Here is a 25,055-nt window from a genome sequence, read left to right on the forward strand (position 1 = left end):
GGATCATGTTTTTGTGTTAGTAAAGCGCCTGCCACAATGGGGTCTGGCTCCTGATTGGGACCTCTAGATGCTACCACAATATAAATATTTAATAATAATAATAGCAATGGGCACAATCAACACTGATAGAAAGAGTAGAATAGATCCCCTTATAAACCAACTTACGGAAAAATACTGAACTGTTCTTACCAGTGCATAACTCTTTTCTGAGAACAGAGGCTCATTTGAGTCAGTGACTTCTTGGTTGGTTGGAGGCAGATATGTGTGAGGGTATTTGAGATGGATGAGAATTCTTTTAGACATCACAAAGACCCTGAGAGAATTAAACACCCCTTCCTCCATGATTATTTGATGTGGTTATACTCCTTCCAGATTAATGTAGTGGGGGAATTTAGTGGCAATTTTAAATTTGCAATAGTAACATTGATCTGTCTTGATTAGACCTGAAGCCTATATATTTGGTTCATTCAAAGACTGAGAAAACCTTTTCCCACAGAGAAGTACCAAACTTATGGTCTATTTGAATGTCATTTGCATTTAAGAGTCCTGTTGGACCAGTCTTTGGTATCACTTGGAAAGGAAAGTAATGGCAGACAAAGCCATCAGAAAAAGATAGGAGAGTCATTAAAAGGTAGTGATTGCTAGGGACTCAGATGTGCAATAAAAACACAGGCAATTATCTTGGTTTAGGATTTAAGTGCTGTGACGTAGAGCTGTTATTCAAAGCACATGTTCCCAAAGCTGGTAAAAGGCATGGGGAATTAATTATCCATATATTTCTGGACACTAATCAGAAAAGTATTTGAGAAGAGAGAATTTCCTAGGCAATGGCTTTCAAAGAGGGGTAGACCAGCTAAAAGAACACTTTGCACTTAATTGTCTTCTCATTTACACCACATTTAATTGGCAATTCTTTCTTATGTCCCCTCCTTATGTGTGGGAACCTCCAGTCATAACCAGAAGAAGGATAATCTGAAGCCATAGGCTGGGAATTTCAAAAATTGGTCCAGAGGGTCAGGCCCCTAAATGCATATTTAGGCACCTGAATAACTGGCCTGATTTTCCAAATTGCTGAGTACTAGGGTGGCCATTCATGCATTCCCAGAATACTAGACATTCCGGTACTTCTGGGAAGGGCATGGGCCTGCCCCTGCCTGAATCACTTTGCCCCCACCAGTGTAACCTCTTACACATGATGTGTGCAAGGTCCTACCTGCGGGGGGTGGAGGGATGCCAGTTTGAAGTGTGTGCTACCCTGCCCCTGCCAGCATGACTTCACATGCATAGTGCGTCGGACAGAGGACAAACCTTAGAAAGGCAGGACTGTTCAGTTTGCATCTGGAAGAATGGCCTGCCCACTGGTCTCCCCAGTTCAAGGTAGCTGCTGAGTGTTCAGCACTTTTGAAAATCATGCCCTAATTTAGTCACCTAAAGATGAAGTTAGGAGCCCAGCATAAGACACTAATTCTATGTTTTCTTCTTCCTCTTTTTATTTTCTTAAGGAAGGCAAAGCCCTGGGTGGGATGATTTAGTTGGTGCTGGTCCTGCTTTGAGCAGGGAGTTGGACTAGATGACCTCCTGAGGTCTCTTCCAAGCCATATCTTCTATGATTCTATGATGAGAAAAGGAGGCAGAAAAAATGCAGAGCTGGCTAAGGCATGATTTCAGTGGTGCAGGAGGCAGACTGGAGCTTTCACTCAAAATTATCTTGCTTTCTAGCAGGCTGAATTATAATGTCAATATCCCTTACTCTTCCTCCATATGCTGGGAAAAGAGCAACCCCCAGGACACCACTGTTTAAGTCACCGAGTCTAAACGTCCCAACTAATTTTGGATGGCTCTGTTATCCCCGGAGCAGAAGCATTCAAAATCAGAGGCCATTTTTGAGAACATGGGACTTAGCCTGCTGCCTACGTATCCCCATCTGTAAAATCGGGACAACAATACCCACCTATGTAAATCACTTTGAGACTTATTTAGCTTTCCCTCTCCATAATATTATTAATCAAACAATGCAGACCTTTACTGAAGAGATGAGGCTGATTTCCAGGGTGAGGATTTGAATTAATTAAAAGTAAAGAAATTCAAAAATCCTGGGTTAGGAATCATCAGTACACTCCACTGCCTTGTGCCTCTCCAGAGAGACAAAGCAGCCATAAATTCAGCCCTCCCATTTTCTCAGCTGCTTTGCATCACCAGAGCAATGCAAACCAGCCAGAGCGTACTGATGAATCTGGCCGGTGGTTTCCACTTGATGGGTAATATGACTATGTTGCTCAGGCCATGGCTACACTGGCGCTTTACAGCGCTGCAACTTTTGCGCTCAGAGGTGTGAAAAAAACACACCCCTGAGCGCTGCAAGATACAGCGCTGTAAAGCCTCAATGTAATCAGTGCTGCTGCTCCCAGCGCTGCAGGCTACACCCATAGAGGATGTGGTTTACGTGCAGCGCTGGGAGAGCTCTCTCTCAGCGCTAGTGCTGTGACCACACTAGCACTTCAAAGCGCTGCCGTGGCAGCAGTGCCGCGGCAGCGCTTTGAAGTTTCAAGAGTAGCCATACTCTCAGTTAAAACAAATACAATTTTAAACAGTGGTTCCGGTCCCGTAAACACTTCTCTTGAGTGAGTCCAGTCCTGCATGTTAGCCTGTTCTCTTCAGTGAGATGACACACATGGTAAATTTCATAAGTGTTTGTGGTTGCAGTGCCAGCCCCTATGCCAGGAGTCAGCAACCTTTCAGAATCGGTGTGCTGAGTCTTCATTTATTCACTCTAATGTAAGATTTCATTTGCCAGTAATACATTTTAACGTTTTTAGAAGGTCTGTTTCTATAAGTCTGTAATATATAATTAACTATTGTTGTATGTAAAGTAAATAAGGTTTTCAAAATGTTTAAGAAGCTTAATTTAAAATTTAAATTAAAATGCAGAGCCTCCTGGACCAGTGGCAGGACCCAGGCAGTGTGGGTGCCACTGAAAATCAGTTCGCATGCCATAGTTTGCCTACCAGGACCGGCTCCAGGCCCCAGCACACCAAGTGCGTGCTTGGGGCGGCATGGTGCGGGGGGCACTCTGCCAGTTGCCGGGAGGGCAGCAGGCGGCTCCGGTGGACCTCTGCAGGCACGCCTGCGGGAGGTCCACTGGAGCTGCGGGACCAGCGGACCCTCCACAGCCACGTCTGCGGGAGATCCATCAGAGCCGCGGGACCGGCGAGTGGCAGAGCACCCCCCATGGCGTGCCGCCGTGCTTGGGGCAGCGAAATGGCTAGAGCCGGCCCTGTTTGCCTACCCCTGCCCTATGCTATTACAACAGTAATGGGACACGGTCTGCTTAGCTCAGACTTAACATTAGGCTGCATCGAGAAAGGACTATATAAAACCAAATGGGCCAAATCTTGAGGTCCTTTTTCAGAAGCAGTAGTCTATAGCAGGGTTGCCTCTGATAGGAAAGGTCTGGACTCGAGGACTCAGGAGGTCCCTTCCAATACTGTGTTTCTTAGTTTTTACTCAGACACAAATGTCATTGATTCAGGTGGGAATTTTGCCTACTTAAAAGAAAGAGTAAAGGATCAGGATTTGACCTAATTTGAATGGAAACATTTTCAAGATTTCTTTTTCTCTGTTAGTTGGTGTGTGCCATCCAGCTTCCATTGTCTATAGCCAAGCTCTAAGATACAACCACATTTGCTCCAATCCCTCAAAAAGAGACAAATTCCTCCAGGATCTCTATCAAGCATTTTTAAACTACAGTACTCACCTGGTGAAATGAAGAAACAGATTGACAGAGCCAGCAAGGTACCCAGAAATCACCTACTACAGGACAGGCCCAACAAAGAAAGTGACAGAATGCCACTAGCCGTCACCTACAGCCCCCAACTAAAACGTCTCCAGCATATCAAGGATCTACAACCTATCCTGAAGAACAATCCCTCACTCTCACAGACCTTGGGAGACAGGCCAGTCCTCACTTGCGGACTGGCCTCACTTACAGACAGCCCCTCAACCTGAAGCAAATACTCACCAGCAACTACACAACAAAAACACTAACCCAGGAACCAATCACTGCAACAAACCACATTGCCAACTCTGTCTGCATATCTATTCAAGGGACACATCATAGTACCTAAGCACATCAGCCACACCATCAAGGGCTCATTCACCTGCACATCTACCAATGTGATGTGTGCCAGCAATGCCCTTCTGCCATGTACATTGGCCAAACCGGATTGTCTTATGCAAAAGAATAAATGGACACAAATCAGACATCAAGAATTGTACCATTCAAAAATCAGTAGGAGAGCACTTCAGTCTCCCTGGATACTCAATAACAGACTTAAAAGTGGCAATTCTTCAACAAAAATCTTCAAAAACAGACTCCAACAAGAAACTGCAGAACTGGAATTAATTTGCAAACTGGATACCATCAAATTAGGCCTGAATAAAGACTTGGAGTGGATGGGTCACTACAAAAACTAATTTCTCTCTGCTGATATTCCCACCTTCTTGTCAACTGTTTTTAAAATGGGCCACCTTGATTACATTGGCCTCATTATCACAACAGAAGTGATTTTGTTTCTTCCCTTGGTATTTGCCCTGTCTTGTCAACTGCTGAGAATAGGCCAGTTCCATCTTAATTGAATCGGCTTGTTAGCACTGACCCCCCACTTGGTAAGGCAACTCCCATCTTTTCATGTGCTGTGTATTTATACCTGCCTACTGTATTTTCCACTCCATGAATCTGATGAAGTGAGTTTTAGTACATGAAAGCTTATGCTCAAATAAATTTGTTAGTCTCTAAGGTGCCACAAAGACGACTCCTTGTTTTTGCTGATAGAGACTGACACGGTTACCCCTCTGAAACCTAATCCAGGTTACTGTGGGGCTCCTTAATTAAATATAAAACTAACGTTCCTCTATAAACCTGGTTTAGGCCCTTCCCTAAAATCCACAAACAAAGGGATAGCTATCTTTAGCTATTTCCATGGCCTGCCATTACCATATTATCTACACACCTCTCAGACATTAATGGATTTATCCTCACAACACCCTTGCGAGGTAGGGCTTTGCTATCATCCCTGTTTTACAGATAGGAAACTGAGGCACAGGGAGAAGAAGGCCTTGTCTACACTACAGAGGTTTGTTGACGAAAGTTATGTTGACACTCAAACCGCTATAATAAAAATTGGTATTGCGTGTTCACACTATGCTCCCTCTGTCAGCAGAGTATGTCCACTCTTGGGGCACTAGCATTGACAGTGTGATCAGTATACTGTGGGTACCGACCTCACAGTGCAGCTCGACACTTTCTGTCACTAGGTTTTGTGGTAAGGCAGAGTGGATTGTGGCACATCCTGGGACTGGGGTCAATGTCCCATGATGCATTGTTTTCTGTCCCAGCATTCCATAAACCTCCAACTTTCTTTCACAGCATTTTTCAATGGCCCTTGTTTGCTGTGCACCCTGGCATCTTTGTGGGAAGGTACGGATACCACTGCTCTCCTATGGTCTGACAACTGTCATTAACACATCGTGGACGGAAGTGCAGTTAATCATGAAGTTCCTAACTTCACAAGACTCCCAGTTGTCTGACATGGTGTGTGATATGGATAGGAGTAACTTTCGATTTCTTTTGGCATTCACAGAACAGCTGCACAAGGTGGACTGTTGCTTTTGGCCTCCCTATCAGTAGAAAGAAATTTATTTGGGCATAAGCTTTCATGGGCAAAAGCTTATGCCCAAATAAATGTGTTAGCCTCTAAGGTGCCCCAATTGTTTTGCTGATACAGACTAACACGGCTACCATTCTGAAACTTATCAGTAGAGAAGCGAGTGCCAATCACAGTGTGGAAACTGGCAACTCCAGACTGCTACCAGTTGATTGCGAATCAGTTTGGAGTCGGGAAGATGACCGTTGGGGCTGCATTAATGCAAGTTTGCAGGCCCATTAATTGTATCCTGCTACGAAGGACCGTGACTCTGGAAAATGTGCATGAAATAGTGGATGGCTTTGCAGAAATGGGTTTTCCTAACTGTGGAGGGGCAATAGATGGCACACATACACCTCTATCCTGATGTAACGCGACCCGATATAACACAAATTCAGATATAAAGCAGTAAAGCAGCGCTCTGAGGGGGGCGGGGAGGGGGCTGCACACTCCGATGGATCAAAGCAAGTTCTATATAATGCAGTTTCACCTATAATGCGGTAAAATTTTTTGGCTACCGAGGACAGCGTTATATCCGAGTAGGGGTGTATTTCAGTTTTGGCACCAAATCACCTTGAGATGGAGTATGTCAATAGGAAGAGGTACTTCTCCATGGTGTTGCAGGCATTTGTGGATCACCATGGGCGTTTCACTGACATCAATGTGGGGTGGTCTGGGAAGGTACATGAGGCACGCATCTTCAGGCCTGTATAGCAAGCTGCAACTGAGGATTTTCTTTCCAGACCAGAAGATTATAGTGAGGGATGTTGAAATGCCCATAGTGATCCTGGGAGACCCAGAGTACCCCTTACAGTCATGGCTCATAAAATCTTACATGGGAAACCTGGATAGCAGTAAAGAGCAGTTTAACGGCTAGCTGAGTAGGTGCTGGATGGTTGTGGAATATGTCTTTGGCATATTAAAGGCACGCTGGTGATGTCTTTATGGCAGGTTAGACCTCAATGAGAGTAATATACCCATGGTCATAGCCGCGTGTTATACGTTGCATAATATTTGTGAAGCTAAAGATGAAAGGTTTGCTCATGGGTGAAGTGCTGAGGCAGACCACCTGGCTGCTGATTTTGATCAGAGGGGCCTAAAGAGGGCAATTCAAATCAGGGAGTCTTTGAGGCAACACTTTGAAAATGAGAATCAGTAATATATATCTCTGTGATTGGTACTGCAACGTTATGTTACATCTAGTTTTCATAGGAAGTAATTGTGAAATTTGGGGCCTTAAATTCCAGTAAGCAAATGATTAAATTACCTGTGTATGTCTTGATAGTGCCTGCTATCTCAATTTGTAGGACACAAATAAAGATTAGATATCGTTCAAAAACTTTGCTTCTATTGCACAAAAAAACCACACACACACACACACACACATGGAAAGGAGGTACCAAGGAGGAAAAGACTTTCAGAGCTGTGTGTAGGTCCAGCTATCATTTTGAAAGCTGTCCAGGGGGGTGGCATGAATGGGAAACGAAGAACACCCGGAAAGCAGAAAGGACTTTGCAGGCGGAGTTTGGGGTTGGGGCATAGAAAAGAGTTCTGAATGTGCTGCAGGGGAGGGTGGGCATGCATCTGCTCAGTCTGCAGCATTATTAAGAAATTCAGCATCTGCCTTTGCTCCTCCATGACTTTAATCATCCGCACAGTAGTGTCCTTAATGAACTCCTGATTTTCTTTTCTGTCCTGCCTTTTGGCTTCCCTCCACTCCCTTCCAGGGATTTCTCTACACACTTCCCCGAATTTCCTCAGCACCCCTCCCCCCAATTGTTAACTAGTTACACGCAGTGTTGCCAGTTTAGTCATTGGCTGAACATTTGAATTGAAATTGAAATATTAATACATACTTTAGCATATACAGTATATGATAAAATACTTGTACCCAAAAAAGCATAATAGGTTTGAAAAGTATGAACAAAGACTAGCTTCCTCACACAGCTGTTATTTTTATGACAATGTCAGTGCATTCCTTTCGGTGGTGTTGGCCAACCTAATAATTTCAAATTATGATTTGTAAGCAAGGTCTAAATGAGCTCTCCCTGACAGCTAGTGATGAGCTGGGGGCCTGTGGGGAAAGGCTTCAGGACCAGATTGTATTTACATGAACACACCTAACATGCCTAGGTATCCAGCAAACAGAGTTGTGTTGCCCAAGTGATCAGTTTTGGCTGGTATTGAGTTACAAATCACTTGAATGCAGAGGTAATGAAATGTTGTTACTCTTATTGTATGAGTGAAGGGAAACAAAACTGGGCTTAGCCTGTCCTAACTGAGGGTGCATCACTCTCAACTGAAATGCACTTGCTAAGCAGGGGGTTTGGATGCCAGATCCCAGTGAGGAGAAAGGGTGGGGTCAGGTGTTTTGGTTGACAGCCTGCCTAGAAGTGACAAGTACTATTTGACTTGTCCCCCTCCACTGTTTAGAGATAGAGCTGATTAGGCTTGATAGAGAGTCTCTTGTTAAATGACTACTAGAGCTGAAATCACTGATAATCAGATCTAAGTGCTTAGACTTGCCGTAGGACAGTGTTTCTGTGGAAGAGACAACCCAGCCTGCACTAGTAGAGAGGATCCCTCACTGAGACCTGAAATCACTGAGAGCTGGATGGAACCTCAAGAGATCAACTTGCAGAGCTTGCAGTGGCAGGCGGCAGCAGAAGGTGACAGCACAGGGCCATCAGCAGGAGAGCGGTGGAGTGAACAGTAGCACAACGAACAACAGTGGCCAGAGTGAGCAGTGAGAAGCGGAGGACCAGTAAGGTGCCTTCTCCCCTCCTCTCCCGAGAGGTAAACTCAGGTGAAAGCACCTCTGAACTCTTGAGTCTCCACTGACCAAGGACAACAATGATGAATGGAGTGCAGTGGAGGGAAAAGTGAGGAGCACGTTAAAGGAACATTTATTTATTGGACTATGTTTTAGTGACTAATATAGCATCTTTATGATATTTTCTGTCTTGTTATCTACCCATTGCCTAATGGTTGTTAACATTCCATTAGCTTTTTTGACTGCTGCTGCACATTGAGTGGATATTTTCAGAGAATCATCCTCAGTGACGCCAAGATCTATTTCTTGAGTGGAACAGCTAATTTAGACCCCATCATTTTGTATATTTAGTTGAGATTGTTTTGCAATGTACATTACTTTGCATTTATCAATATTGAATTTCATCTGCCATTTTGCTGCCCAGTCATCTAGTTTTGTGAGATCGCTTTGTAACTCTTCGCAGTCTGCTTTGGACTTAACTATTTTCACTAGTTTTATATCATCTGCAAATTTTGCAACCTCATTGCTTGCCCATTTTCCAGATCTTTTATGAATATGTTGAACCGTATTGGTCCCAGTAGAGTCCCTGGAGGGACACCATGATTTACCTCTCTTCATTTTGAAAACTGACTATCTATTCCTACCCTTTGTTTCCATTATTGATCCATGAGAGGATTTCCCTTTTATCCCATGACTGTTTACTTTTCAAAAGTCAATTTAATATTTTTTTTTACATTTGTTTTAAAAATCTAGAACTGTTGTATTTTGGTGTAATTTGCATTATCCTTATGTTAAACTTGCATTATCCTAACAAAACATTTAATTTCTTCATATATTTTATATGTCGCAGGTCAAAATGAAAAGACAAAAAACAATGCCACTATTTTTTCCACTGAAAGGCCTCAAAAACTAACCAAGTTGAAGAACACACCAAGAACCAGGAATATATCAACATGTAATTTGAAGGTTCAGTTGGTGTATCCACATCCAACCAGCCTGAAGCACAAATACAGCTACCTACTGAAGAAACAGTGTCTCCAAAAACTAAACACAGTTTGTTGATCAAAGTTTTCTCATTTATTTAAGTTACATAAGATGGCAACTGGTGCACCTTTTGCAAAAAAGCTAACAAAGAGGGAAAGTTTCCCAATGCTATAATTGGTAAAAGTGGAGGAGCTTGGTTTGCCAGACTGATCAGAAAAGTCAATGCTGACAAACAACGTGAAAAGACTGCAAAACATCAAGTCTCTGGACTGCATCAACATGCAGAAAGCCTTATAAGCCAGTCACTTTCAAAGCCAATTTTAGAAACACTTAATGAGGCTGAGTCACGGGTCGGGCCCGCAGTCACACCTCCACACCCCCAGCCAGGGCTGTGCAGTCTAGCAGCCAGAGTCAATCCCTATGCCCAGGCTCGGGACTGTGTGGCCTAGCAATCAGTCAGTCACTATCAGGCTGGGCTACCACCTCGGGATGAGCGGCAGCCAGGATAGGGGGACCAGGGCCCTCCCTCTCTACCAGGTCCCAACCCAGGGCCCTATCGGTGGTGGGTTTGCCTGCTACCAGCTTGGCGGGGATCTGGCCAAAACACACTGAGCTAGCCTCTGGTTGTTCAACCAACTCCCTGTAAAAACTCCCTGGATTACTTCCTACGCGCTTCTCCGCATCTCCTGGCTTTCTCATTCCCCAGTTCCTTCTCCCTCAGTCTCGTCTAGACCCTGGGGGTTGGCTGGCCTGGCCTCTGCATTGTAAAGTGCCCGCGGCCCTTCATCAGGAGTCAGCAGTCCCCCTACAGCAGTCCACCCAGACTGAGCCAGGCAGCTCCCTCTTATAGTGGTGTTGCACTACTTTGAGCATGCACAGTAGGGCCATGGGGGTGTGGCTTCCTCAGCCCTCAGTGATGGGTTAACCCCCTCAGTCCCAGTGAGGGGCATGCCCACCCAATCACACACACACACCCTTTAAGAGGGTGTCCGGTGGTGGCCCCTCTTCAGCATCTTCCCTCCTACCCAGGAAAGGAAGTCTGTGTTTGTGTGGGCCTTACTGGTCGGTGTGTGACTTTAAAGTCATATGACTGGATTGAAAAGTACCACTTCATGACTCTGGCATTGGTGTCCTTCTTACTGTTAAGGCATAGAAGTGGTGCAAGATCGGTGACCAACTAGAAGGAGTTTCCCAGCAAGTAGTACCTTAGGGCATCGATTGCCCACTTCACTGCCAGGGCCTCCTTTTCTATCCTTGAGTACCTCTTCTCCCAGGGGAACAACTCCCTATTCAAACAGAGGACTGGATGTTACTCTCCCTCGTCTTCCTGGGACAACACCACTCTCAGTCCTTCTTCTGATGCATCAGTCTGTAATATGAAAGGCCTGTGAAAGTCAGGGTGAAATAGGACTGGCTTCCTACTTAGTTGGTCCTTCAGTTCCTGGAAGGCCTCCTCATACTCGGCTGACCACTGTACCTTGAGGGCCTGTGAGCTCTTTGTTGGGTCCAACAAAGGTGCTGCGAGCATTGCAAACCTCTGCACAAAGTGGCGGTAGTATACTGCCAGGCCCAGGGATTGGCGTATCTGCCTTTTTGTTGTAGGTTTTGGGTAGTTCTGTAAGGCTTGTACCTTGTCCACCAGGGGACATAAAGTCCCTCAGCCCACCGTATACCCCAGATATGTTACCTCTTGCTGCCCAAGGTGGCACTTGGCTGGGTTGGCATTGATTCCAGCTTCTCCTATGGCTTACAAGACTGCTGCAAGGTGCTGAAGATGTCCTTCCGATGTGGGGCTGTACGCCACTATGTCATCTAAATAGGCAGCTGCGTACAGGTGGTGGGGTTGTAACAGTCTGTCCATCAGTCATTGGAAGGTGGCCGCGACCCCATGCAGGCTGAAAGGCATGGTGACGAAGTGGTACAGCCCAAATGGGGGAGGGAAGGACGTCTTCTCATGGGATTTGGGCATCAGAGGTATTTGCCAGTACCACTTTGTGAAGTCTAACGTCTAGATAAATGCTGCGTTACCCAGCCATTCCAGTAGTTCATCCACTCTGAGCATTGGGTATTTGTCGAACCGGGATATTATGTTGACCTCCCAGAAGTTTATGCAGAATTGTATGGTTCCGTCAGATTTTGGGACTAGTACGATAGGGCTCCACCATTCGCTGTGTGATTCCTCCATGACACCCATGTCCAGCATCATGTGGAGCTCCCTCTGGACCGACCCCCACATCTTCTTTGGCAGTGGCAGATGGTTATTGCAGACCTTCTGGCCAGGAAGGATGGCAATGTGGTGACTCACCAGCTCAGTCCACCTTGGGTGAGGTGACAGCATGGTGACAAAGGCCCCAACTTGCTGTCTCCCATTGCCCCCTGTCCAGACCTATTCCAATCGCAATGGGCGTGGGGTCCATGAGCTCACCAGCCAGTGGGCTGAGTTCTGGTCATGAAGGGTATGGGGTGATCAGTAGACCCTCCTGGGTCTTCCACTCTTTTAGGAGGTTTACATGATAAGTCCAAACTTCTTTTCATCTGCCTGGCAGCCACACTTCATAGTCTATAGAGTCCACCTGCCTAACCACCTCAAATGGCCCTTGCCATTTGGCCAGAAGTTTGGACTTTGTAGAGGGTAGTAGTAACAGGACACTATCTCCCGGTTCAAAAGTGCGCAGTCATGTCCCTTGATTGTAATGATGTGCCTGGGTCTGCTGTGCCTGTAGGAGGTTTTCTCTTGCAAATACTCCGAACTTCTGGAGCTGCTCTGGGAGTTGCAGTATGTGGGGGACTCCTGCTCCTTCTACGTCTCCTTCAGGAGGTCAAATATTCCCTGGAGTTGTCACCCATACAGCAGTTCGAAGGGTGAGAAGCCCGTAGAGGCCTGGGGACCCTCCTGCACCATGAACAGCAGGGCTGGCAACAGTTTGTCCCAGTGGAGTGGGTTATCCTCTACAAACTTCCTCAGCATGGACTTCAGTGTCTTGTTTAATCTTTCCAGGAGGCTATCTCTGGGTGATATACCGAATTTTTTAGCTCTCGGATATCCATCAATCGACGAAGTTCTGCCATCAGCATAGATGAGACATTGGTCCCCTGGTCAGTTGGTATGTCCCTGGATATTCCCACTTTTCAAGAGCTCAGCTGCTATAGTTGGTGCTGTGGTGTTCCGTAGTGGGACCGCCTCAGGGTATTGGGTCATGTAATCCTCCACCACTAGTATGTATGGGAGCTGGATCCGCTTTTTTCCTGGGGCCCTACTACACCCAGGCCAATTCTCTCAAGCAGCACCCCAATGAAAGGAAGGGTGACCAAGGGTGCCTTTGGTACTCTCTTTGGGCCAGCCCATTGGCATTCTGGACAGGCCGCACAGAAGTCCCGCACTTCATGGTGAATGCCGAGCCAGAGGAATCTTTGGGCCACTCACTGTAGGGTCTTCTCCATCCCCAAGTGCCCAGCCCAGGGCACCAAGTGTGCCGGTCAGAACAGGCCCCTCTTGCTCTTACACAGGACTAGTAGTTGCCATAATTTTTCCTGGGTCTGGGGCTCCCAGACCACCCAATATAGACGGTCTTTGCAAACCTCAAACTGGGGTCCCTGCAGAGTCTGTTTCTTAGTGCCCCTGTCTTCATCAAGGCTTGTCATCTGCTCCCAGGCTCTACTCAGTGTTTGATCTTCCCATTGTTCCCTCATGAATTCCCCCCCTGGTGTCTAGTCATTCAGGATCATTCTCTCCTGTTGGCCCTGCCTCGGGGGTGGGTTGTGGGGTGGTATTGGCTGTTGAAGCAGAATCTCCTTCCGGGTGTCCTGATCTCATTTTGGCCATGAGCACCCTCTTCATCAGACGTGCCTTGTCTTCCTCAGGTGCCTGGTGATGCCAGTCCTGGACAATCCTTCAGAATCCTCCCCAATCTAGCCACAATATCACCGGGTAGGCTAACCAGCCCGTCACACCTCCTTCTGGTGTTCATCCAACAACTGTATCTAAGCAATAGTGTACGATCATATATTCCCATGGATACATTGCATGAGGATGGGATCCCCTGCAGGATTGGGGAAGTATACCAGATTTGTAGCACCTTCAGAATCCTCCCCAATCTAGCCACAATATCACCGGGTAGGTCAAACCAGCCCAGCACACCTCCTTCTGGTGTTCATCCAACAACTGTATCTAAGCAATAGTGTACGATCATATATTCCCATGGATACATTGCATGAGGATGGGATCCCCTGCAGGATTGGGGAAGTCTACCAGATTTGTAGCACCAACATCTGACTACATCCCAAGTCAACTAGGGCAGTTGCTGGGGTGCCCTCCACCCACAAGGTGATCAGGAGTTTGGCAGGGCCTCTTCAGCGGGCCTGGGATCCCACAGCTAATGCTTGGCTGTAGTTGCAATCCATAAAAGGACAGTCAAGATGGAAATGCCCTTCAAGGCCACACTTGTAGCTCTTCCCCCATCTTGCCTTGGGCAGGACTTCTACGCCTTGGCCCGACGGCTTCCCAGTTCCTCCCATGACTGAGGGGCTGGTCACTCTGTTGCTTTCTGGAGAGTGCCCCCCAGCTGTCATTGGATGGGGTTGGGGGCTTAAACCCCTTGGTTCGTGGGGGCGGGTGAGTCGCTCCGGAGGTTGGCCTGAGTCTCTGGGGGTCTCAGACATTTTACCTTGCACCTCCAACCCTTCAGCAGCCAGGTAGTCTTCCATCAAGGTGACGGCCTCCAAGAGCAAGGTTGGGCGATGACGTTTCACCCTCTCCCTTCCTCCAGAGGGGAGGACCTGTGTGAATTGCTCTAGCACTACCACTTCAGCCACCTGAGCCCCCGTACATTTCTCTGGCTCCAGCCAGTGCCAACAGTAGTCTCATAGCTTCTGGGCCACAGCCCTGGGGCGAGCCTCTGATGGGTACTGCTCCCGGCAGAAACGTTTTCTGTAAGTTTTGCAGGACATGCCCATCTGTTCAAGGATAGCTGCTCTGACTTTCTGGTAATCTAAAGCATCCTTCAGGTCTAGACTGCAATAGGCAGTCTCAGGGCCACCTGGGGGTGGGGGGAAAGTGGGGCAATTTGCCCTGGGCCCCGCAGGGGCTCCCGGCTGCATGAGACTGTCTGATACTCCCCCTGCTCTGGTGCCTCAGCGTGCTGTCAGGAGAAGCGGCCCCAGACAGTACAGCAGCAGCCTGAGCCTTGCCTCCTCCCACTGAGACAGAGCCCCGAGCTAAGCGGGTGGGGCTGAGAGCACCGCTCCCGCCGGAGCCATGCTGCAGTACTGTCCAGGGGCAAAGTGCTGAGGCTCCAAAAGAGGGGATAGGCACGGCAGTAACCCAGCCAGGAACATCCCTGGATAGCGCTGCAGCAGCGGCGTGGCTCCCAAGGGACCAGAGCTCCGCCTCCTTCCACTGAGTCAGAGCCGCAGCTGCACAATAAGGGAGCAGGGCTGTGATCTCCAGTCATGCCGTAGCCACGCTGCTGCATGGTTGTCGAGGGCAGCAGCTGGGTGCCAAAGTGGCTGAGGCTCTGAGAGTGAGGAGACCAGGAGAGGCAGGAGTAAGCCACATGGTGGGGGCAACACATGGGGTATGTTAGAGAAGGGAGACCAGGAGATGCGGGGGTAAGCCACATGGGGAGGGGCGGGGGGAACACATGGTGTACATAAGGAACTTTTAAATTAACTACCCGGAGATGGTTTGGCTCACAGAAACCCCCTGGGAGCTGCCACCACCTCACCTGATATGCTCAGAGACTACTTATTTTATCCCTGCTTTCCCTGCCCTGTCAGGACCCTAGCACCCTGTCTTGCTGAGACAGACCCATCCGTCTGCTCCAACAAAGACCCAGGGTCTGAATTACTTGCCCCACAGTTGCAGGTTTACCTGAAAGCTGCTAACAAAAGTGTTCCTGTTTTTAACTCTCAGATGATCAGCTCCCAATGGGGTCTAAACCTAAATAAATCCGTTTTATCCTGTATAAAGCTCATGCAAGGTAAACTCATAAATTGTTTGCCCTCTATAACACTGATAGAGAGAGCTGCACAGTTGTTTGCTCCCCAAGTATTAACACATACTCTGAGTTAATTAAGTAAAAAGTGATTTTATTAAATACAGAAAATAGGATTTAAGTTGTTCCAAGTACTAACAGCCAGAACAAAGTAAGTCACCAAGCCAAATAAAATGTGCAAATCTATGGCTATGGCTACACTTGAAACTTCAAAGCGCTGCCGCGGCAGTGCTTTGAAGTGCAAGTGTAGTCGCAGCACCAGCGCTGGGAGAGAGCTCTCCCAGCGCTGCGCGTACTCCACATCCTCTATAGGTGTAGCTTGCAGCGCTGAGAGCGGCACTCCCAGTACTGCAGCACTGTTTACACTGAGGCTTTACAGCACTGTATCTTGCAGCGCTCAGGGGGGTGTTTTTTTCACACCCCTGAGATTGAAAGTTGCAGCGCTGTAAAGCGCCAGTGTAGCCATGGCCTATGTCTAATCAAAGTAAATAAAGATAAGATCCTCACCAGTTCCAGAATGCTCCCTTTTACAGACCAATCTCCTTTTAGCCTGGGTTCAGTAATCACTCACACCCCCTGTAGTTACTGTCCTTTGCTCCAGTTTCTTTCAAGTATCCTTGGGGGTAGGGAGGCTCTCTCTTTTGTCAGCTGAAGACCACCATGGAGGGGTCTCCCAGGGGTTTAAATAGACATTTTCTTGTTGATGGACTGGAGACCTCTCACTTGTATGCACTCACAGTCCAGCTCCAAGATGGAGTTTAGGAGTTACCTGGGCAAGTGACATGTTCATGCATGACTCACAGTTTCTTACTAGGTAGCAGCCGTGGGTCCTCAAGTAGACTTCTTATCTGGATTGGAGCATTCCAAGATCCATTGTCCTTTTTTTTTGTCTCTTGATTAGGTACTTAACTTCAACATTCTTTTCTCCAGGAACTGACCAAATGCTCTACTAAGGTTATTTTAGAAATCAAGTCAGTACACAGCCAATATTTTGAATTAAAAATGATACATGCATGCAGATAGGATTAATAGATGAATAGATTCAGTGGATCATAGCCTTTATATAGATATGTTACATAGCATATGTAGCATAGATTCAGTATATCGTATTCTAGTTATGTCATATTCCCATAAAGCATTATGCGGTACAGTGTCACACTAACAAAATGAAAAATACCAAGGGAATTAATTTGTTTGCAGGTATCGTCACATAGTCAACTATCGTGGGGTTAGAAAAATGAAACGTACATATCTTTCAGGATTTAAGAAAAGAAAGCAGAAGATAGCTAGACAGACGCAAGAAGAAAAGGGAAAAATAACTCTTCACAAATTTCTTCAGGCACAATCCAAGTCAAGTCAGTTGACTGAGTTGAGCGATGCTCACATTCAAGGCTCTTCAGAGGTGGGAAGTGAAAGTGGTGTTGTAAGAGAAAAAGAAAAGAAAGTGTGTGAGGAATCCGAAATATTAACACATTCAGAAAACAGTTTTATGGTTGTTGTGGAGGAAGAGAAGGAAATCCAGCATCTTTGGATAGACAATGGAAAACACAGCAGTAACACTGCTACAACTGAGAAACTAGTACAGTCAACTAGTCCTGCTGCTATAGGTGGGAATGACAAAGAAGAGTTGTGCAGTAATGACCCAGCCTCTTGGAAGTACCTAGATATAAAGAAAAGAGATCTTATTGTATTGAAGGGTCCACCACAGAAGCCCAAAACCTTTCCTCGTGATTCTTTTGGCAGGAAATTGCCAATAACCGTTTTTTCTAAACATCTGAGTAATGGCGAATCTATTGAAAGAGATTGGATGGTGTGGAGTAAAGATGCTGCAGCAATATTTTGTTTTCCCTGCAGTCTCTACAGAAGTGAAACTCAAACTAAGCAATTACAGCACTCAAAATTTGTCAAAGGTGGAATTGCAGATAATTGGAAAAAGATTTACGAGAAAATCAAAAATCATGAAGAAAACACTTCACATTTGAGCAATTACATTAAGTGGAAGGAATTATTTCAGACACTCAGTGATAAAAGAGGCATTGATGCAGCAGTACAACATAGTATTAAACAGGAGGGGGAAAAATGGCGTAAAATATTAACTGCCATTGTTGATGTAATTCTTTTCCTAGCAAAGAATAATCTGCCATTTCATGGTAGCCATTCTACCATTGATTATGATGACTGTGGGCTTTTCTTGTCAACACTGAAGCTTGTGGGCAGGTACAATCCTGAGGTGAAACAACATCTAGAGATGGTAGCTCAATGCAGAGAGTCTGGTTGAAGAATGCAGGCTCACTACCTGTCATGGTGTAGTCAGAATGAGTTCTTGAAACTGTGTGGGGAGAAAGTTTTAAATTCTATTCTTGAAGAGGTAAGAAAAGCCCAATATTTCAGCATTGTTGTTGATGGTACACCTGACGCTTCACACACAGAGCAGTTAGTTTTTATTCTCAGATATATGATGCAAAAAGACCGAAATTGGGATGTGCATGAAAGATTTGTTAAACTAGTAGATTTTGAAAAGAAGACTGGGGCAGATATTGCAGAACAGATAAAGAGTTTTTAAAAGAATGTGACTTAGAACTATCTTGGTGAAGAGGGGAGGGATATGACAATGCCTCTAACATGTCAGGAAGATTTCAGGGAGTAAAGACAAGAATTTTGGAAGAAAATGCCCAAGTCTATTTCTCTTCATGCAGCGCTCACACGCTGAAACTCTGTGGCACCCACGCTATGGAAACCAGTGTAGAGGCAAAAACATATTTTGGAAATGTTCATAAACTCTATAAAGTATTTGCTCTTAGCCCTGCGAGATGGAAAATTTTGCAGACCACTGTGAATATATCTCTTCACTCTGTATCTAAAACTAGGTGGAGCACAAGAGTTGATGCTGTTCGCCCCCTAATAAAAAACCACACAGGCGTGCTGGAAAGTTTAATTAAAATTGAAGAAGAGCTTCATTTACCTCCTGAAATCCAGGCAGATGTTGACTGTTTGATTAAGTGGCTTAAGTCATTTGAATTTGTACTTCTTACTACAATATGGTTTAAAGTGCTTCAGTGTATTGATGATAAGAACAAGGTGCTACAAAGCTCCAAATTAACAACGGAAGAGGGAGCTAAACACGTGAACAATTTAGTCAAGGAAATTCAAACATTGAAAGATTCTTGGCCAATTTTTTTTTGAAGAAGCTAAACAAGTCGCTTGAAGCCTTGGCATTGACCCAAAAATGAAAAGTGACTCAAGGATTCGGAAAAAAAAGCAATTCTTTGATGACACAGGGGATGCAGACTATACATTTGACTCTCGCCATATTCACTTCAAAGTACAGGTGTTCTTCCTGTCAATGGATTTGCTTCTATCAGAGCTAGGAGGTCTTGGCGAAAGAATGGCTGAAGTCTCAAATTTATTTTCACCTATTTTGTTTCCGCCAGATTCAGTGGATGAATCTTCTATAGAAAATTTTGTTGACACTTTGGCCACAGCATATCCAAAAGACCTCCAGAGAGAAGATCTTAAGGAGGAACTTAGAATCTTTTACAAAATAAAAGATGATTCCAACTTAAGAGTTGATGTACATATAACCTCTGCACTTACACTTCTTAATGCTCTCTTCAAAAAAGGGTTGGAAAATGTGTTTCCACAGATTTGTATTTGTTTACGCCTACTAATAGTGTTGCCAGTGTCAGTAGCATCAGGAGAGCGTGCATTTAGTAAGCTAACATTGATTAAAAATCATTTGCATTCAGCCACTGGGCAGGAAAGGCTCAACCATTTGCTCACTTTGAGCATAGAATATGAAATGGCCAGCGACATAAGTTTTGATGACATTACTAATGAGTTTGCCAAAATGAAAGCAAGGAAAAAAATTGCAAACTTGTGATTATTTTGAGCAAGAGTGTTGGGAAGCTTAAGATGAACAACAGTATTGCCAGTGTTAGGCCTAAAACTTCCGCAAGCTTTATAGAGTGAGTTTTGTAAAATTATCTTTAAAAAGCAAGCTTTGCAAAATTAAATTACAACTTGTGGTCAAAAGACACCTGCAACCAGGCAACATTTTATGCTTACCATGTAGTAAAATAGGTTATGCCCATGGGTACAGCTTATTAAGACCATCTTTGAAACTGTGGTTAAGTCTGGGTTGCTCGACCTGCTCAAGTGGTACTGACACTATAGTATTAGGAATGGTAGTGTCAGGATAATTTGATCTCTGATTATGTTAATGCTGCAGTATTAAAAATAGTAGTAAAAGTTTAATACTAGTGTTGTTTAGAAGTAGTAGAAAATTGGCAATTTATAGCATCTTTGTTTATACTTAAGGTTATTAAGGGCAGGAATAGAACTTGTAAGGTTAATAGTTAATAAGCAATAATAGCTTTGCATGTACTCATGCCTGTCATCAGTAAAAATTGCCAATGTTAAGGACATGCTTTTATAATAATAAGTAGCTAATGCATAACATTACCGGTACTTGTGCTTGTTTGAAATATAATTTGTCATTTATATTAATCCTTGTTCAATGCTGGTCTTTAATTTTTCTTTTCTTATTCTGTCTATAATGCATTTATAGCCGTAAGTCATTAAAAGCCTATCTTGAGGAATAATCAGTAGTTTTAATTTCTTTATACAGACACCACTTAACCTCATTACATCTGTGTTGGGTGGTGGGAAGTAGTAATCAGTCAGAGCCCCATTTGGGCCCTGATGTGTGTCCCCTTCTTTCTATATCTCTGCACAACTGTGTAATGTTCTGAATAATTTGTAAGAAAATGATTTCATAAGAAGCATTATGTAATTACAAATGTATACATAGCATTAAAGCATTTAATGTTTTCAAATAATGTATTTTGTATGTTTTCAATTTATTAAAATTTAATTTTTGAATGTATTTGACTGGTTAGTTTTTACATTTCCAAATACATGTTACTAGAATATTGCACCTTTTTTTTATGGAAGGGGCCCCCAAAATTGCTTTGCCCCAGGTCCCCTGAATCCTCTGGGCGGCCCTGGGCAGCCTGCACAGAGTCAGTCAAATATGGCTCCAGAAGGGTGGCTCAATTTTCCTCTGGCAACTGCACCATGGTGGCAATCCTTTCACAGGTGACCAGAAATGCCTCTGAGTCGTCACCTGCTGCATCAAGTGCTCCTGTTGGGCCTAGTGTGGGGTGGACACCTCCCACAGAAACTGTTGCTACTTTTTTTATTATTATTATTTCTTTAATTGGCTTCCAGAAGGTGTCCCACAAAGCACATCCTGACTGCTCTTGTCAGCAGTTTGAACTCAGGAAAAAATAGAGAATTTGAACACAGAGTCAAATATCATACAACAAATAAATGAAGATTTGACTTCAATTTCTTTTTTTTTTTTAATCATCACTAGTGGCTTGACCCAATCTTTGTGCTGTTTCCTGGAATGAAAGAAGTAGGAGCTCATCTCTTGCTTCTCTCAGTCACAACAGCTACAGTTGAGCATTTTTTTCCTCATTGAATACAATTTTGTGTTCTGAAAAAAGTTGCCTTCTGCCTGATCCTGTGATTGAACTAATGAGCATATCAGTTGAAGGAATGGAAGTACCGGACACATGAGAACCCACTGAAGATGAACGCACTCTATTCGAGAAGTTCACTAACAAAGCTGTGCAAAATTATAACAAGAAACCAAGAAGAAGGTAGATGTACTGCTTCTTAGGAGGCTTGAGTAGCCAACTTTAATTTGTGAGATGATTTTAAAACATGAGTTAAATCTAATAAAATGGTCATGAAGCATTTTTCAGTTTTTACTATGGTGCCACAGAGCCCATCTTCACCCTCACTATCTCACCCCTCATCAACCTTAACCTTCCCCCCGCCTATAAATTTGAATACCCCTCCTAATTTCAGTTCCTGAGGAAAACATTGCTCCCTGCATTCCCTTTTCTTTATATTGGAGAACAGTAGTATCTCCAGGAACATGTCATCTTTGCCCCCTCTTGGGCACTTTCTTAACTGGCAGAGATGCTCTCCTGCTGTGTGTGGAGAGTCCCTCAAGGCCACATCTGCAGAAACACAAGAGAAAATGCACAGAAGCATGATTGTTAAGTTCACGCACAGCATTGAAACATTTCAGTAAAATACACCTCTGGTGACATAGCAATCACTTTCTCACTGACCTTTGGCAAGTACACATCTGGCGAACACCCAAAGCCTGATGAATGTTGGTTGGGGGAGGCAGGGCACTCTACATGGGGAAAAGAGCACTCTGGAAGAATTGCAGTGCAGCTGACTAAGGTAAAAATTCTAAATTGTCCTACACTTTTCCACAGGCAGGGTCTTTGTAGCAGAGAGCAACGTATCTTATAAGATAGCAAGCAAAATCTAGTACACACAAAATCTACTACACGCTATGCTGCTTGCCTGAGTGCCGCTTTGGTCTCTGCGCAAGTGATGGCTGAATGGCATGGAAAAGTTTCCTACAATGTGGGAAGGAACAAAGCAGCTCTGCCAAGGAAGCTTTGGCAGAGAATTGCCAAGTAACTCCAGGAAAGTTTTCCCAGAGATCTCTCTGGAGGATTCCCCTGAGATCTCGGCATGCATCAACACTCTGTTCCGCCACATTGGTTAGCTACACGGGGAAATTTCTGGCACACAGAAACACAGCCAGCCTTGCACCTTTCTATACCCTGAACCCATCTTCACACTACACAAACCATAGCTACTTACCAGGCATCTCCTCTCCTGCTTCTTGCTCCCCGGAGAGCAACTGCTGAGACTGGCTAGACTGGCTGGAGTGGTAAACAGTTCCTGGCTGCCTGGTCCACCAGATGACCCTGCTGTGGGCTCCACATCGTCGTCTAACTCTATCTCTTCATCAATGACTGGCCGATGAAGTATCCACTGGCCCTTGGTGGTGGAGGTGGGATCGCTGCCTAGGATAGTGTCCGTCTCCTTATAGAACCAGAAGGTCTTGGGTGCAGCACCAGAGTTCCGGTTTGCCTCTCTTGCCTTATGGTACATCTGCCTCAGCTCCTTTATCTTTGTTGTGCCCTGCACCATGTCCCAGTCATATCTCTGTTCACACAAGCCTTGAGAAATGTTCCCATAGGTATCAACAGGGCCAGCTTCAAGCACCAGCATTTCAAGCTGGTGCTTGGGGCGGCAATCTGCAAGGGGCGGGAGTCCATGTGTTTTTGCCCCCAAACAAGTTAGGGTGGCATGTATGTTTCCGCAGCATCAGCAATTCAGCGGCAGCTTCTATGTTCAGCTGTCCGTGGCGGCGCAGCTTCTGTCTTCCGGCTGAAGACAAAAGCTGCCACCAAATTGTCGCCACCATGCAAACGCGCATGCTGCCCTAACGGCACATGGACTGCCCCCGCCGTCCGCAGTGGCAATTCAGCGCGCTGCTTGGGGTGGCGAAAACAATAGAGTTGGCCCTGGGTATCAAAATTCCTTTGGATTAAGCATGGGTGGGACTGCACAGCCCATAGGCACTGACTCCAAGGGTGCTCCAGGGCTGGAGCACCCTCAGAGGAAAATTTGCTGGTGCTCAGCACTCACCAGCAGCCAAGCTCCCCCCATCTCCCCTTCACCCCAAGCCCCTCTCCCATGTTGGCAGCCCTGCTGATCTCTCCTCTCCCTGCCTCCCAGCACCAACCCCCACCACAAACAGCTGTTTTGTGACATGCAGGTCAGCTCCAGGAGGGAGGGAGAGGAGTGGGGATGGGGCACTCTCGGGGAGGGGTGGAAAGAGGTGTGGCAAGGGAGGGATGGGGTGGGGTGGGGTGGGAGCAGGGGCAGAGCAGGGGCAGGAAGAGATGGAGTGGGGGTTTGAGGGGAGGGGAGAGGGAGGAGAAGGGCACAGGAGGAACAGGGGTGGGAATATGCAGGTCAGGGGTAGGACCTGAGGTGGTGAGGGAGGGTCGATCACCTCTCGGGTAGAGGGGAAGTCAGCGCCTATGGCACAGCCTCGTCTCCCCAAATACTGAGCAGATCCTGCAGTTCTGCAGTGGTCCAAGTGGAAGAGCGTTGGTTACATGAAGCATGGTCACCTTGTAAGATGCGAGGAGACCTTTCCACACTGATCAAACAGAAAATGGAATTTCAAAAATTCCTGGGCCTTTAAATGAGGAGGGACAGATGGTTGTTTACCTGACTGCAGGGCAATGGAGTTCAAACTGCTGACAAGAGCAGTCAGGATGGGCTTTGTGGGGTGTCTCCTGGAGGCCAATTAAAGCAATAAAATCAAGTGTGGCGTCTACACTGACACTTTATCGATAAAACTTTTGCACAAAAAGCCTTATGTGTCTCATTGGGGTGGTTTTATTTTATCACCAAAACAGGGCATTTTTGCTGCCAAAAGTCACATTATAGTGTGTGTGCATCCACTGTTTTGACAACAAAAGCTGCCTTTTGTCAACAAAAAGCAACAAAGAGTCCTGTGGCACCTTATAGACTAACATATGTATTGGACATAAGCTTTCGCAGTTTTCCAGAAGATTGGCAAAGGCAATGGGAGGCTGGTTTGCATGAGCAGCAAGCATTTCTGACCATCTGGAAATTGGGTGGCCTCTCTCACTATGAGCAAGCTTCCTAGTGGGTGAATACCCACTTTGTCAGATGCAACCCTCTGATTTTTGTCAACAAAACTCTGTACTGTACATGAGGCCTAAGGTATTTAGCTAAGACCCATTCACTGATTGATTGAAATCAATAGGAATTAGGCTCCTAAATACCTTTGAGGATCTGGACCTAAAGGACTTGGCCAAGGTCACACAGGAAGTCTGTGGCAGAACAGGGAATTGAACTCTGATTTCTTGAATCACCGGCTAGATGATAGCCCCAAAGTTGTTAGGTTAGGTCTTGGGCTGAGGAATGGATTTAAGGTGCAGGAGGGCAAATTTAGATTCAGTATTCTGCACTGGCTTGTTAGAATAATTGGACCCTCCTCACTGTCTGTCTCACTCCTTTTTAAATTTTCAATTATCATGTCTTCTCACAGAAGGAGAGGAGATAGAGCCGGGGGAAGAGAGAGAAAAGACCAAAAGAGAGAGAAAGAATAGAAGGAAATACAAAAAACATGAGAAAGAAATAGAATGAAGGAAAAAGTGTAAATTGAATTTCAAAACAGCAATCTCAGATGTGAAGAGTATTATTTCTCAGGCGCAGCAAGAATAATCTTATCTAGTAGCATCACAGGAAATGAACTCTAGTTCAGTAGCACAGATTGAGCCATGTCATATGATAACGGATCTCCAGGGAGTTTCAGTGTTTGCTGTTGCATGTTGAGGGTCTTTCTATATAGATGACATTTTCTGCTACCAGTACAGCTGCTGAGCCAGGAAAGAAATAATAGAAGTGTTGTTCCAACTTTTACTTTTATTTCCTTCAGACTATAAAGGTGGAACACTCGATCTGGGGACCAAGGCAGCAGTAGTATAAGGTCATCGGAGGTTCATGAGAATAGCAACATAAGCCACCAAGCTCCATGGGGATGGAGATGCATGGTCTCAAGCTTGGGTCCCTGGGAATGTGTTCTTGATGGGGATAGGAAAGGGGTACAGGGCTACGTAGGGCTCTTGAGGATGTGTGGTTTTGTACATGGGAGCCTTAGTGCACTTCTGATTGTGCGGG

Source organism: Gopherus evgoodei, chromosome 1 (assembly GCF_007399415.2).
Source record: "Gopherus evgoodei ecotype Sinaloan lineage chromosome 1, rGopEvg1_v1.p, whole genome shotgun sequence".
In the NCBI taxonomy this organism is placed as follows: domain Eukaryota; kingdom Metazoa; phylum Chordata; order Testudines; family Testudinidae; genus Gopherus; species Gopherus evgoodei.